Source organism: Phyllobates terribilis, unplaced genomic scaffold (assembly GCF_046119375.1).
Source record: "Phyllobates terribilis strain yellow unplaced genomic scaffold, ASM4611937v1 Scaffold_11__3_contigs__length_659146591, whole genome shotgun sequence".
Taxonomy (NCBI): domain Eukaryota; kingdom Metazoa; phylum Chordata; class Amphibia; order Anura; family Dendrobatidae; genus Phyllobates; species Phyllobates terribilis.
In genome coordinates this window covers 291,824,049-291,839,019 of record NW_027362771.1, presented here as the reverse complement: position 1 = coordinate 291,839,019, position 14,971 = coordinate 291,824,049, and positions in this window count along the sequence as shown.

Genomic DNA, 14,971 nt, shown 5'->3' with positions numbered 1-14,971 from the left:
CTGAGCCCCTTGTGCCTACAGTGGCAGTCCTTTTTGTGGGTGAGGCAGTTGGGAGGGCCTGTGAAAACTTGAAACCGGCTACTGTGAGCGACACTATCACTGTGGGGCTCAAGGACACTGGTGCAAAGCGAATGGTCATATGCCCTGTACATGTGTTCCCTGAAGAACTTATTCCTGGGAAGACCCTGACTGTCACCAGCTTTGGGAGTGTTCACTGATCCTTACCATTTTCCTAGGTTTTCCTGGATTGGGATGCTGGGAGGAGGGTTAAGGGAAGTGGGGGTGTCTGAGAACCTACCTATGAATGTTTAATTGGGGACTGATCTTGGACGGTTGGTTGCCCAATATGCTCCTCACAACCCTCACTGATCTGGCCTTTCATGTGATTCAAATGTCAATAGCTTTATTCTTAATGTCATGCGTGATGATAATGTGTTTGGTGGTACAGGAGAACTCAGCCATGTCACGCTGTGGGGTGATGTTTGCTGAGGATCCCCTAAAAGGAGAAAGCAGTGCTAAGGGTGATGGGAAGCGGTAGGGGATCATAAAGCAGGTGGTCCCGTGCAGCTGATCAGTGTCACGGTGGACTTTGACATGGCTGGAAGTAGCTGCTCCATGATTAGCACTGCTCCTGAGGTATAAGGGAAGGAAGGAGACAGGCACTGGGATAATAAGGAAGGTGGTCGCTTGACGGTAACCAGTGTCACGATGGACTGTGACATGGTCAGTGGTAGCTGCCCCATGATTAGCACTGCTCCTCAGGAATCAGGGGAGACGGGAAGGTTTTCACCTCAGCCAGTCAGGAACAGGGGAAAGTGTTACCCACTGGCTGTCAGGGTGGTGGAAAAGTGTGTCTCACAGCCTGTCAAGATAGTGGGAATGTAGTATCCTTAATATGTCAGGGTGGTAGGAAAGTGTCTCCCACAGCCTATCAGGGTGATGAGAAAGTGTTTTCTTTCCCCAGGAAGACAGCCGACATAGCCGCTGTCACCCGCAGTCAGAGTGCCCAGAATGCAGGTAACATGTTGCCTTCTGGACCCTCATCACCCAGTGGTGAATTTGTGTAATTGTCCTGACGATTGTAGGCAGCAGAGTTGCATTCCCCTGACAAACTGGTGACAACGGTGCGATCTGCGTGACCTCCCGAGTGCCATCTGTGACAAAGTGGTAACAGTGGTGGGATCTGTGTGACCACCCCTTCCCTGGCTGTTATCCTTGACAATTGGTAATAAAGTGGTGGGATCTGCGTTACCTCTCTGGCTGTTTTCCTTGACAATCTCTATTTCAATAGTACCTGATTTGATTCACAGCACAGCAGGTGTGATGATGTCACTAGATTGCATCTACTCCTGAGCAGAGCAGCTAATTATGGGAAAGGTGAGAGGTGAGCAGCTATATTATTTACTTTTTTTTCTTTTTTGGTCAGTCATTGGAAAAACTGTGGGTGCATCATACTGTATGTGTGGGGGGAAGGGGATTCTGTTGGACATCATGCTGTGTGGATGGCTGTGGGAGCATCACACTGTGTGGTGGAATGCACTGTGGGTACATCTTACACTATGGAGGTGATTGGTGGCATAATTTTATGTGTGGTGGCATCATACTGTGTGTGGAAGGGCTATGATGGCATCATACTGTGTGTGATGGCTGCGGCGGCATCCTAATGGGTGTGGGAAGTTTTTGATCAAGGTGCATCTATACTTAATATATATTCTTAACCCCATTCACTACTAGGGAAGTGCATTACCTCAATGGCCCCCTTTTCAGAGACCCTGCAGTATGCCCAAACTACACTTAATATCAACATGTATGGCACTGCTGCAGAGGGGAAAATGCACTTAAAGGGTTTTTCCTGGTCTAATCATTGTTTATCTATCCGGTGGATAGTTCTTCAATATGAGATTGTTGGGGGTCTGACACCAGCACACCCACCTATTGGCCACTCCTGCAGCTGCCGGACCACAGCGATGTGTGGACGGAACACAGCAGACCTGCACATTGATCAGTAGATGAGTAATGACCTAGATCTCACACTGAAGTGAATCTGCTGAAATATTTAGACAACAGCCACCAAGTAATGTACAGGTTTGCTGTATATAGGCTGTACATCGCTTAGGCTAGGTGCACACTGCATTTATATACCTAGCCTACAGTATAGGTCTGGAAACTTTTCCAGATGTATACTATAACGTCATCATGTCCGAACATTCACCTGACGCAGGCTAAGGTCTCCTTCACATGTCAGTAAAAAACTTGTACATGAAAAACTAGCACTGGTGTTATTAGTGTTTTTCCATTATGGATAAAGAAAGAAATAAATTACAAAGATTCTCCTATACTTAGCAATGTTAAAAATGGACAGCACATGGATGACACATGGATGCCATTAATCTGCTATACGTGTTTTTCACGTACCCATAGACTTGTATTGGCTTTTGTCATCTGTGATGTGTCTCTGTGTGTTTTGTATGAACACGCAGTCCATGTAAAAACACGGACATGTGCATAGCACCATAGGTTATAATGGACACGTGTGTACCGAATACACGGAAGGAGGCCAAAGAGCATGTTCTTTCAACCTCCATCTGGCTGGCATGCACTTATGTAGCTGTATTTGAAAACATAACAAATTGAACTTTCCTATACAGGGGGACATTACAAAGAGGGGTATAACATGTGATTTACAACCCCTGGCAAAAATTATGGAATCACCGGGCTCAGAGGATGTTCATTCAGTTGTTTAATATTGTTGAAAAAAAGCAGATCACAGACATGGCAGAAAACTAAAGTAATTTCAAATGGCAACTTTAGGGCTTTAAGAAACACTAAAAGAAATCAAAATTAAAAATGGGGTACTCAGTAAGGGTAATTTTTTTCAGACCAAGCACCAAGTGGACTGACATGAATCATGGCTCCAACAAGAGAGATGTTAATTGAAACAAAGGAGAGGATTATCAAACTCTTAAAAGAAGGTAAATCATCACGCAATGTTGCAAAAGATGTTGGTTGTTCAGAGTCAGCTGTGTCTAAAATCTGGACCAAATACAAACAACATGGGACGGTTGTTAAAGGCAAACATACTGGTAGCCCAAGGAAGACATCAAAGCGTCAAGACCGGAAACTTAAAGCAATATGTCTCCAAAACAGGAAATGCACAACAAAACAAATGAATGAATGGGAGGAAACTGGAGTCAATGTCTGTGACCGAACTGTAAGAAACCGTCTAAAGGAAATGGGATTTACATATAGAAAAGCTAAACATAAGCCATCATTAACACCTAAACAGAAATAAACAAGGTTACAATGGGCTAAGGAAAAGCAATCGTGGACTGTGGATGACTGGATGAAAGTCATATTCAGTGATAAATCACAAATCTGCATTAGGCAAGGTGATGATGCTGGAACTTTTGTTTGGTGCAGTTCCAATGAGATTTATAAAGATGACTGCATGAAGAGAACATGCAAATTTCCACAGTCATTGATGATTTGGGGCTGTACAGTCATGGCCAAAAGTATTGAGAATGAGACAAATAGAAATTTTTCCAAAGTTTACTGCTTCATTTTTTGTAATGGCAATTTGCATATACTCCTGAATGTCAAAGAGTGATCAGCTTAACAGCAATTACTGTACTTGCAAAGTCAATATTTGCCCAGAAAATGAACTTTAACCCCCAAAACACATTTCAACATCATTGCAGTCCTGCCTTAAAAGGAGCAGCTACCATCGTTTTAGTGATTGATCCATTAACACAGGTGTGGGTGTTGATGAGGACAGGGCTGGCGATCAATCAGTCATGATTACGTAAGAATGACATCACTGGACACTTTAAAAGGAGGCTGGTTCTTGGTATCATTGTTTCTCTTCAGTTAACCATGGTTATCTCTAAAGAAACACGTGCAGCCATCATTGCACTGCACAAAAATGGCCTAACAGGGAAGAGTATCGCAGCTACAAAGATTGCACCTCAGTCAACAATCTATCGCATCATCAAGAACTTCAAGGAGAGAGCTTCCATTGTTGTCAAAAAGGCTCCAGGGCGCCCAAGAAAGACCAGGAAGCGCCAGGACCGTATCTTAAAACTGTTTCAGCTGCGGGATCGGACTACCAGCAGTGCCGAGCTTGCTCAGGAATGGCAGCAGGCTGGTGTGAGTGCTTCTGCACGCACTGTGAGGCGGAGACTCTTTGAGCAAGGGCTGGTTTCAAGGAGGGCAGCAAAGAAGCCACTTCTCTCCAGAAAAAACATCAGGGACCGACTGATATTCTGCAAAAGGTACAGGGAGTGGACTGCTGAGGACTGGGGCTAAGTCATTTTCTCTGATTAATCCCCTTTTCGATTGTTTGGAACATCTGGAAAACAGCTTATTCGGAGAAGAAGAGGTGAGCGCTACCACCAGTCTTGTCTCATGCCAACTGTAAAGCATCCTGAAACCATTCATGTGTGGGGTTGCTTCTCAGCCAAGGGAATCGGCTCACTCACAGTCTTGCCTAAAAACACAGCCATGAATAAAGAATGGTACCAGAATGTCCTCCAAGAGCAACTTCTCCCAACCGTCCAAGAGCAGTTTGGCGCCCAACAATGCCTTTTCCAGCATGATGGAGCACCTTGCCATAAAGCAAAGGTGATAACTAAATGGCTCATGGAACAAAACATAAAGATTTTGGGTCCATGGCCTGGAAACTCCCCAGATCTTAATCCCATTGAGAACTTGTGGTCAATCATTAAGAGACGGGTGGACAAACAAAAACCAACAAATTCTTGCAAAATGCAAGCATTGAGTATGCAAGAATGGACTGCTATCAATCAGGATTTGGTCCAAAAGTTGATTGAGAGCATGCCAGGGAGAATTACAGAGGTCTTGAAGAAGAAGGGGCAACACTGCAAATATTGACTTGCTGCATTAACTCATTCTAACTGTCAATATAACCTATTGGTACTCCGAATAAGATTGCAATTATATTTCTGTATGTGATATAAACATCAGACAAACACTAATAAAAACCAGAGGCCAGCAGATCATATGAAAATATAATTTTGGTGTCATTCTCAAAACTTTTGGCCATGACTGTATGTCAGGTAAAGGCACTGGGGAGATGGCTGTCATTACATCTTCAATAATTGCCCAAGTTTACATTGATATTTTGGACAGTTTTCTTATCCCATCAATTGAAAGGATGTTTGGGGATGATGACATAATTTTTCAAGATGATAATGCATCCTGCCATCGAGCAAAAACTGTGAAAACATTCCTTGAAAGAAGACACATAAGGTCAATGTCATAGCCTGCAAATTGTCCGGATCTCGATCCAATTGAAAATCTTTGGTGGAAGTTGAAGAAAATGGTCCATGACAAGGCTCCAACCTGCAAAGCTGATCTGGCAACAGCAATTAGAGAAAGTTGATTCAGATTGATGAAGAGTACTGTTTGTCACTCATTAAGTCCATGCCTCAGAGACTGCAAGCTGTTATTAAAGCCAGAGGTGGTGCAACAAAATACTAGTGATGTATTGGAGTGTTCTTTTGTGTGTTTGCTTTTCATGATTCCATAATTTTTTCCTCAGAATTGAGTGATTCCATATTTTTTTCCCTCTGCTTGGTCTGAAAAAAAATTACCCCTACTGATTACTCCATTTTTAATCTTGATTTATTTTAGTGTTTCTTAAAGCCCTAAAGTTGCCATTTGCACTTTTAACAGAATAATGATTAAGATCTTGTTTGGAAGAAAAATACTGCTAAAATCAATTAGACTCAATGAGCCTAAAGTTTGCCTATGCATTTTTAAGTTGTCTTTTTTTTGTCTACTAATCTACTATGTATAAAATGACCACTAGAATTACAACAAAAAATATACATTTTACTTCCTGCTGACTAAAGCTAAATTAATTTGAGGGGTCGCTAATTAGACTTGATTGCTTAACAAAGAATAAAGTTCCCATGAAGATTATTTAGTACATTGTTTGAATTCTTACTACAATTCTAGCAAAGTGTATGACATATATACAGTGGTGGCCAAAAGTATTGGCACCCCTGCAATTCTGTCAGATAATACTCAGTCACAGAGGATGAAGAGGCCGCAGATGCACAAGATATGGCAGACGGTGGTTGGCCCGGCTGGCTAGGCCGCATTGTAGCACACTGAGCTTCCCACTGCAACTTATGCTTCATGTCCATGTGCCGGTTCATGCATGAAGTACTCAAACTATGTATTTTTTGGCCTCTACTTAGCTTTTGCTGACAAATGTTACAGATAACACGAGTTGGGTCATCTTTATCGATCTGAAAAAATGCCCAGGCTATGCAAGGCTTAGCACCCATGCGACCTGAAGAGCCACCACGACTTGTGGTGAGAGGCAGAGTTGTGTTTGAGGATGCAGTTGTTGACGTGCTTCCAGTACTACGTCTATGTCCAGGAAGGCGCAACCTGACCTCGTCGTCACTAGCATCTTCCTCCACCTCCTCTGCTGACCTCATTTCTTGGCTGACTGTGGGTTGACAGGAAGTGGGATCTCCAACCTTATCATCATCACCCTGTGCGTTATCACACCCGTCGTCCTCAGAGCCAACCTGTTCCTGCCCTGACAAAAAACTAAAGTTGTCGCTCCAATCAGGTATTTGAGTCTCATCATTGTCTTCCTCATTGTCTCCACCAACAGGAGTTACAGTTTGGGAATGAGGGTCTACATTATGGTCAGAACCTTCTGTGTCTGGTCCTGGATCCGACTCATAAAGATTCTGGGCATCAGTGCAGATCATTTCCTCGTCTGGATTCACAGAAGCGCTGGAGTCGACCTCTGATTCCCAGGCTATAGTATGAGTAAACAGCTCTGCAGACTCAACCATCTGTTCTACCTCATACTCAGACGGGCAGCTGGAGATTTGGGAGCTGTGAGGAAGCAAGTGTGATTGGGGTGACACCTTTGAGGACTGGAGTATTTGTGATGTTGAAGTTGATGTGGAGGAGAGCCCACTTAAAGGAGCACTTGATATCCGTTGAAGCACCTGCTGTTTTTGTGCCTCATCTGGAATTTGTAGCGATTGGCGTAGCCGTAAGAAAGGGATCTTATCACATTGTCCGCTAAAAGAGGTAGACATTTTAGTTTGGCTGGAAGATGGTCTTTCTTCTGCAGATGTTACTGTTGCTTTAACACCTACCCCACGGACACAACCTTTTTTCCCCTTCCCAACACGCCTATTCCCCTTTCCACCAGCAGCAGGCCTTTTTCCACTCATTTTGGTGGTTAACTAATTCACAACTCTGGAGTTGTTTGCACAAAAAAACAATGGATGGGAACCGAGCAGAGCTGAGTGGCCAAACTGTGGTATTAGGCCAAAACTATTGGCTGGGTTAGATGCAGAAAAAAATTATATTCAATTTTTCAACCTGATGGAGGTCAGTATAGATGGACTAATAGAACAAGTCCCACACACAGCTAGAAGCCCAAATATTTTTTCAGAGCTAGATGCAGACAAAAAATTATATTCAGTTTGCAACCTGATGGAGGTCTGTATAGATGGACTAATAGAGAAAGTCCCACACACTGCTAGAAGGCCAAATATTTTTTCAGAGCTAGATGCAGATATAAATTATTTTTAATTTGCAACCTGATGGAGGTCAGTATAGATGGACTAATAGAGAAAGTCCCACACACTGCTAGAAGGCCAAATATTTTTTCAGAGCTAGATGCAGAAAAAAATTATATTCAGTTTGCAAACTGATGGAGGTCAGTACAGATGGACTAATAGAACATGTCCCACACACAGCTAGAAGCCCAAATATTTTTTCAGAGGTAGATGCAGAAAAAAATTATATTCAGTTTGCAACCTGATGGAGGTCTGTATAGATGGATTATTAGAACAAGTCCCACACACAGCTAGAAGCCCAATATTTTTTCAGAGGTAGATGCAGAAAAAAAAAATATTCAGTTTGCAACCTGATGGAGGTCAGTATAGATGGACTAATAGAGAAAGTCCCACACACTGCTAGAAGGCCAAATATTTTTTCAGAGCTAGATGCAGACAAAAAATTATTTTGAATTTGCAACCTGATGGAGGTCAGAATAGATGGACTAATAGAGAAAGTCCCACACACTGCTAGAAGGCCAAATATTTTTTCAGAGCTAGATGCAGACAAAAAATTATTTTTAATTTGCAACCTGATGGAGGTCAGTATAGATGGACTAATAGAGAAAGTCCCACACACTGCTAGAAGGCCAAATATTTTTTCAGAGCTAGATGCAGAAAAAAATGATATTCAGTTTGCAACCTGATGGAGGTCAGTATAGATGGACTAATAGAACAAGTCCCACACACAGCTAGAAGCCCAAATATTTTTTCAGAGGTAGATGCAGATAAAAATTATTTTTAATTTGCAACCTGATGGAGGTCAGTATAGATGGACTAATAGAGAAAGTCCCACACACTGCTAGAAGGCCAAATATTTTTTCAGAGCTACATGCAGACAAAAAATTATTTTGAATTTGCAGCGTGATGGAGGTCAGTATAGATGGACTAATAGAACAAGTCCCACACACTGGTAGAAGGCCAAATATTTTTTCAGAGCTAGATGCAGAAAAAAATTATATTCAGTTTGCAACCTGATGGAGATCAGTATAGATGGACTATTAGAACAAGTCCCACACACTGCTAGAAGCCCAAATATTTTTTCAGAGCTAGATGCAGAAAAAAATTATATTCAATTTGCAACCTGATGGAGGTCAGTATAGATGGACTAATAGAATGATGCTATGCCCAAAAGATTTTACTTCACTAGGTGCAGTAAAAAAATTGGTATTCTATACACAGGTGGTATATCTTGCAACACAGATAGGCTACTCCACTGACTAACACACTCTGCAATAGGCCAAAAAGGATTAGCTTTGCTAGATTCAGCCAAATGCTGTGAAAAAAACTTGCACAGCACTGGCACAGACCTGCCTGGCAAAAACTGATAGGAACTGGTGTAACCTAGTCCTGAAAAGGACTCCAATTACAATTAGTCTTTACTCCCACAATCTATCTATTTATGAGCACAGACCTGCCTGATAAAAGTCGTAGGAAATGCTGTAACCTAGTCCTTAAAAGGACTGCAATCACAACTATTCCCTACTCCCAAGCTATCTGTAGATTTGTGCGAAAATTGGCTTGAAATTAACAAGGTATAGCGCACACAGCAACAGCGGTGCCGTCTAACACGCAGCTGCAGCAGTGAGAAAATGGTGGCGACGGGGAAAATGGCTTGGTCTTATAGGGCAAGGACATGTGACATACACTGCCAATGACACATGCCCTTGCTTGTGTGAAAAAAAGCACTTCGCTCCGTGTGTGCGCTGCTGATAGGCTGACAGATTGCACCTCCCCACTGTAAATGCGGGAAAGAGAAAAAAAAATGGAGATCTTCATTATTCCTGCAGAGACCAATCCCCTGCCCCTCCCCCCACCCCGCTGTACACTCAGACTGCGTATTAACATTAATTTTCATCATTACTGTGAAAAAATCCAGTTATGATTTTGGTGCACGAACAGTTATCGAACATAACCTCGAACAGCCGAATTTTTCTCAAATCGTTCGTGTTCGCCGAACGGCTCGAACACCGCCCAAAACAGCTCGAATTTGAGATTGGCGAACAGTTCGAGTCGAACAACGCTCATCTCTAGCCAGGACCTCCAAGGCGTACAGAGCGAGTTCATTCCAAGTGTCCAGCTTGGATACCCAATAATTAAAAGGCACAGAGGAATCACGGAGGACACTGGTACGGTCAGCAAGGTACTCCCTCACCATCTTTTGAAACTTTCCACTCCTTGTGACAGTACTCCGCGCCTCAGGGCCTGTAAGCTGGGCGGGTCTCAGAAAACTGTCCCAGAACGTTGACAGTGTTCCCCTGCCTCTGCTGGATTGGAGTTGCGTCTCTCTCGCCTGTACGCCTTGGTTGGTCCACGAACTGTGACCTCTGCCGCTTATGTGTTCAGATGGGAATTTTTTTAACAGTTCTGCAGCAAGGGCCTTCTGGTACTGCCCCATTTTTGTAGATCTCTCCACCTCAGGAATAAGAGTGAAAGTTCTCCTTGTAGCGGGGGTCTAAAAGTGTCACCAACCAGTAAATACTGTCACCCAACATTTTGACAACACAAGGGTCACGGTTAAGGCAACGTAACATAAAGGCAGCCATGCGTGTCAGACTGGTAACGGGCAAGACTTCCGTGTCCTCACCAAAATGACGACTGACTATGCTCTCCTCTACCTCCTCCTCCCCCCTGACCTCAGGCCACCCACGCTGAACCGACGGTATGACAGTTGTACAGGTACTACCGTCTACAGCGCATGATACCAGCTCCTGTTCTTCCTCTTCCTCCTCCTCCTCTCCCTCATAGTCCCCCAATGCACATTGGGATGAGATGAGGCTGGGCTGTGTGTAACTGCCCGCTACGGCTTCTTGATCCATCTCATCATACTCTGGCTGCAATGCCTCCTCTCTAATTCTCTGCAGAGAGCATTGCAAAAGACAGCAAGTGGGATGCTGATGCTAATTATGGTGTCATCGCCACTCACCATCTTGGTGGACTCCTCAAAGTTTGTCAGAATGGTACATATGTCAGACATCCAGGTCCACTCCTGAGGTCTTATGTGTGGAGTCTGACCTGAATATCGACGGCCTTGCTGCAGCTGGTACTCCACAACTGCGCTCTTCTGCTCACAAATCCTTTGCAACATGTGGAGGGTAGAGTTCCAACGTGTGGGGACCTCACACACCAGTCGGTGTGCCGGAAGCTGCAAACGCTCCTGCAACACAGCAAGGGCGGCGGAAGCTGTACTTCCGAAAATTAGCTGACAGGCGGCGTACTTTGATGAGTAGATCTGGCAACTCGGGGTACAATTTAAGAAACCGCTGAACCACGAGATTAAGCACATGAGCCAGGCATGGTACGTGTGTGATCTCACCTCGCCACAGAGCCGCCACCAGGTTATGGCCATTGTCAAATACCACCATGCCTGGATGTAGGTTCAGCCACAGATCTGCCTGCACTTTCACAGCTGTCCACAACTCACAAGCAGTGTGAGGTTTATCACCTAAGCTTATGAGTTTCAGCACAGCCTGTTGCCGCTTGGCTGAGGCAGTACTGCAGTGCTTCCAGCTTGTAACTGATGTGGTGATATCTGAGATGGAACACGAAGAGAAGGATGATGCGCAGGAGCTGTACACTGTGGGGGCAACTCTGACTGACATAGGGCCCGCAATCCTCGGTGTTGGGAGGATGTGTTTCGTCCCAAGGTCCGACTGGGTCCCGGCTTCCACTATGTTTACCCAGTGTGTCGTCAGGGAGATGTACCATCCCTAGCCACAAGCACATGTCCATGTGTCCGTTTTCAGGTGGACTCTCCCAGTAACTGTGTTGTTGACGGCACGGCAGATGTTTTGGGACATGTGCTTGTGTAGTGCGGGGATGGCACACCGGGCAAAATAGTGTCGGCTGGGGACCAAGTACCGAGGGACGGCCACCGCCATGAGGTTGTGGAAGGATTCCGTCTCCACCAGCCTAAAAGGCATCATTTCCAACTCAAGCAGTCGTGAAATGTGCGAATTTAGGACTGTGGCCTGTGGGGCATGGGCTGCGAATATGTGCTTTCATTCAAAGGTCTGGGATATGGACAATTGAATGCTGCGGTGGGACGTGGACGTTGATGCTGTTTCTTGAGAAACTGCCATAGCAAGTGAAGACTGAGAGGAGGGGGCATCTTTGCATACAGTATGGACAGGGGATTGCCTTGCACGCACAACATGGGGTTCTCTTACACGCACAACAGCGGAAGAAGCAGTGGTGACACCCGCTGACACTGGTCGTGGACCCTAGGGTTCACCCCACAAATTCGGGTGCTTTGCTGACATGTGCCTGATCATGCTGGTAATGGTCAGGCTGGTAGTTTTGTCACCCCTGCTGATGCTGGCCTGACAGCTGGTACAATTGACCTTTTTGGGGTTATCAACAGAGTCTTTAAAAAAATTCCAGACTCTGGAAGACCTACCGGTTGTACTGGCAACATCCCTCGTGTTGGTTTTACGGGGAACGGTTGCCCGCCTTCTGTCTGCGGCCACCACACTGCTTCTTCCTGCCTGTTGGGGTACTCTGCCTCCCTCCCCCTGTGTGCTGCTGGCCTCGCTCTGCGTGTCCTCCTGCCACATTGGGTCAGTTACTAGATCATCTACCACCTCCTCCTCTACCACTTCCGCACCACGCTCCTCCTCCTCACTTCGTGGCAATTGTGTCTCGTCATCGTCCACCTCTTGTGACAAATTTCCAGCGTCGCATTCCTGTGGCCGTGGCTGTTCAAATAATTGGCCATCACTACATGGCATCTCTCTTCCACCACTTCAAGCGGAGCAGGCGAGGGGCACAAATATGGAAATGGACCAGTGAACAGCTCTTCAGAGTGTCCAAGTGTGGGATCAGTTGCTGTCTGACGACACTCGGCATGGTGGGAGGATGGAGCATCAGGGTGAGGAGGAGTATGCAGTCGAGATTCACGGCTACTACCACTTGACCATGTGGAAGACAGACCGGAGGTGGTGGTGCCCAGGTGAGTGGAAGTATTATCTGTTTTCCAATTAATAACCTGTTCACACTGATCAGTTCGCAATAGTGGTGCTGTTGTGTGCTTCCCTAGTAATTCAGTCAAGAACTGGGAGCGAGATGATGTGGCTGTTGGTTGTGGCACATTTTCACCTTGGCCTCGCCCCCGTCCTCTGCATGCACCATCACCTGAATGTCCATTTCCACGTCCCTTGCCACACACCTTGCCCATTGTAAATGAAGTAAAATAGCTTACACTCGCACTATCAATGCAAAAGGGTAATAAAAAGGAGATTTGAACCGTGGAAGAGGAAACACACAGTTCTAGTTCTCTGGCCTCTCTTTTTAACAGATATATTGGTGTCTGAGCAGTCAGCGAGACACTGAAATTGTTTTTTTTTGTGGAAAAAAGACAAAAAAGTGGATAATACAGAGATTTGAACCGTGGAACTGCAAAACCACAGTTATAATTTCCTGGTGTATACCGGACTTGTTAAAATAGATATATTTGTGTCTGAACAGTCAGCGACACACTCAAACTGTTTTTTTTTATGGAAAAAAGGCAAGCAGGTTGATAACACCCAGATTTGAAGCGTGGAGGAGGAAAAACACAGTTCTAGTTCTCTGGTCTACACCAGACTCTTTTAAACAGATATATTGGTGTCTGAACAGTCAGCGAGACATTGAAAATGTTTTTTTTATGGAAAAAAGACAAAAAGTGAATAATACTGAGATTTGAACCATGGAACTGCAAAACCACTGTTATAATTTCCTGGTGTATCCCAGACTTGTTAAAATAGATATATTTGTGTCTGAACAGTCAGCGACTCACTCAAACTGTTTTTTTTATGGAAAAAAGGCAAGCAGGTTGATAACACCCAGATTTGAACCGTGGAAGAGGAAAACCACAGTTCTAGTTCTCTGGCCTACACCAGACTCTTTTAAACAGATATATTGGTGTCTGAACAGTCAGCGAGACACTGAAAATGTTTTTTTTTTTTTTATGGAAAAAAGGCAAAAAAGTGGATAATACAGAGATTTTAACTCTGGAAGAGGAAAAACACAGTTCTTTTTCTCTGGCCTGCACTAGACTCTTTTAAACAGATATATTTGTGTCTGAACACTCACAGACACCCTCAATTTTTTATTTTGGGGGGGAATACCAAAAGGTTAATAAGACGGGTATTTGTACAGTCTGACTGAGGAAAAAAAACAAAACAGGATTTATATGAAGAAAAAGGATAAGGATAAGCAATTTGACCAGCAGGAGCATACAGGACTGTAATGCAGTGTTTGTTGGTATAACCACTGCATCTCCTATACAGTCTGCCTTCCTGCCTGATATCTGGGATGGATATTAGTCCTGAGAAGGACTGTTTGTTTGATTTGGCAGGCTTTAGAGACCCTACACTAACTATTTCACAATATAAATCTTTTCCTAGCTCAGCAGCACTGACCCTACACTGTCTGATCCGGAGCGACTGTGTCCAAGATGGCGGCGCCCGGTTTTAAATACTCAAGGTGACACTGTGCGGCCAGCCAATCACTGTAATGCCCACAAACAACATGGTTGCGGCATTACAGTAACTGGCTGGCAATCCCTGCATGTTCATTGGCTCTGTAAAGAGCGCCAAACGTGCACGGCGGAGACCCAAGCTCCTGCCCGAGTAACCCGGAAATGCTCGGTGCTCGCCAAACATCCCGAGTAGTGAGATGCTCGGGCGAGTACCGAGCAGTGTCGAGCATGCTCACTCAACACTAGTACTTAGTATTTTTATCAAATCGCACAAAAGCCATCCAATCATGTCAAGGTGTACCTTAAATATGGATGGTCTATATACATTAATTTAATACTAAAGGTGTGTGGGCTCTATTTTTTCTTTTTTGTAGTACATATCAGGGAGTGGGGGGTGTAGCCCTCTCCAGGGCTCAGCATCCTTTACCATCCATCTTTCCCACACAAGTGTTTTAATTGCGAGCTTGGCATATAGAGAGGTAGGAAAATTAGCGTTTAGTAACCATCTATATTTAGGTACATCTTGAAGAGGTTGGATGGCTTTTGCACTCTTTGATCAAAAAACGCTAAGTATCTTACGTTTTTTAATGTTTACAGCAATATCGGAGTTTATGTATTCATTAATCGCAGTGTGCTGACGCATCGTGTATGTATATGTTTGTATATAGGCCATATAGCGTATTTGTGTACCTGCACATTAATATGTAATACAATAAAATAGTGGGCACCACCAAATTCAGATCGGGATCCAATCTTATGCATACCTAATAATAAACATGAAGAAAACAAGAAAAAAAGAAGTATGCACATAAAAGGGATTGCCGAGATAAAAATAAATGATTTTTATTAAAAATGTAACAAGTCAAGACTTTTAAGACCATTTAAAAGTATT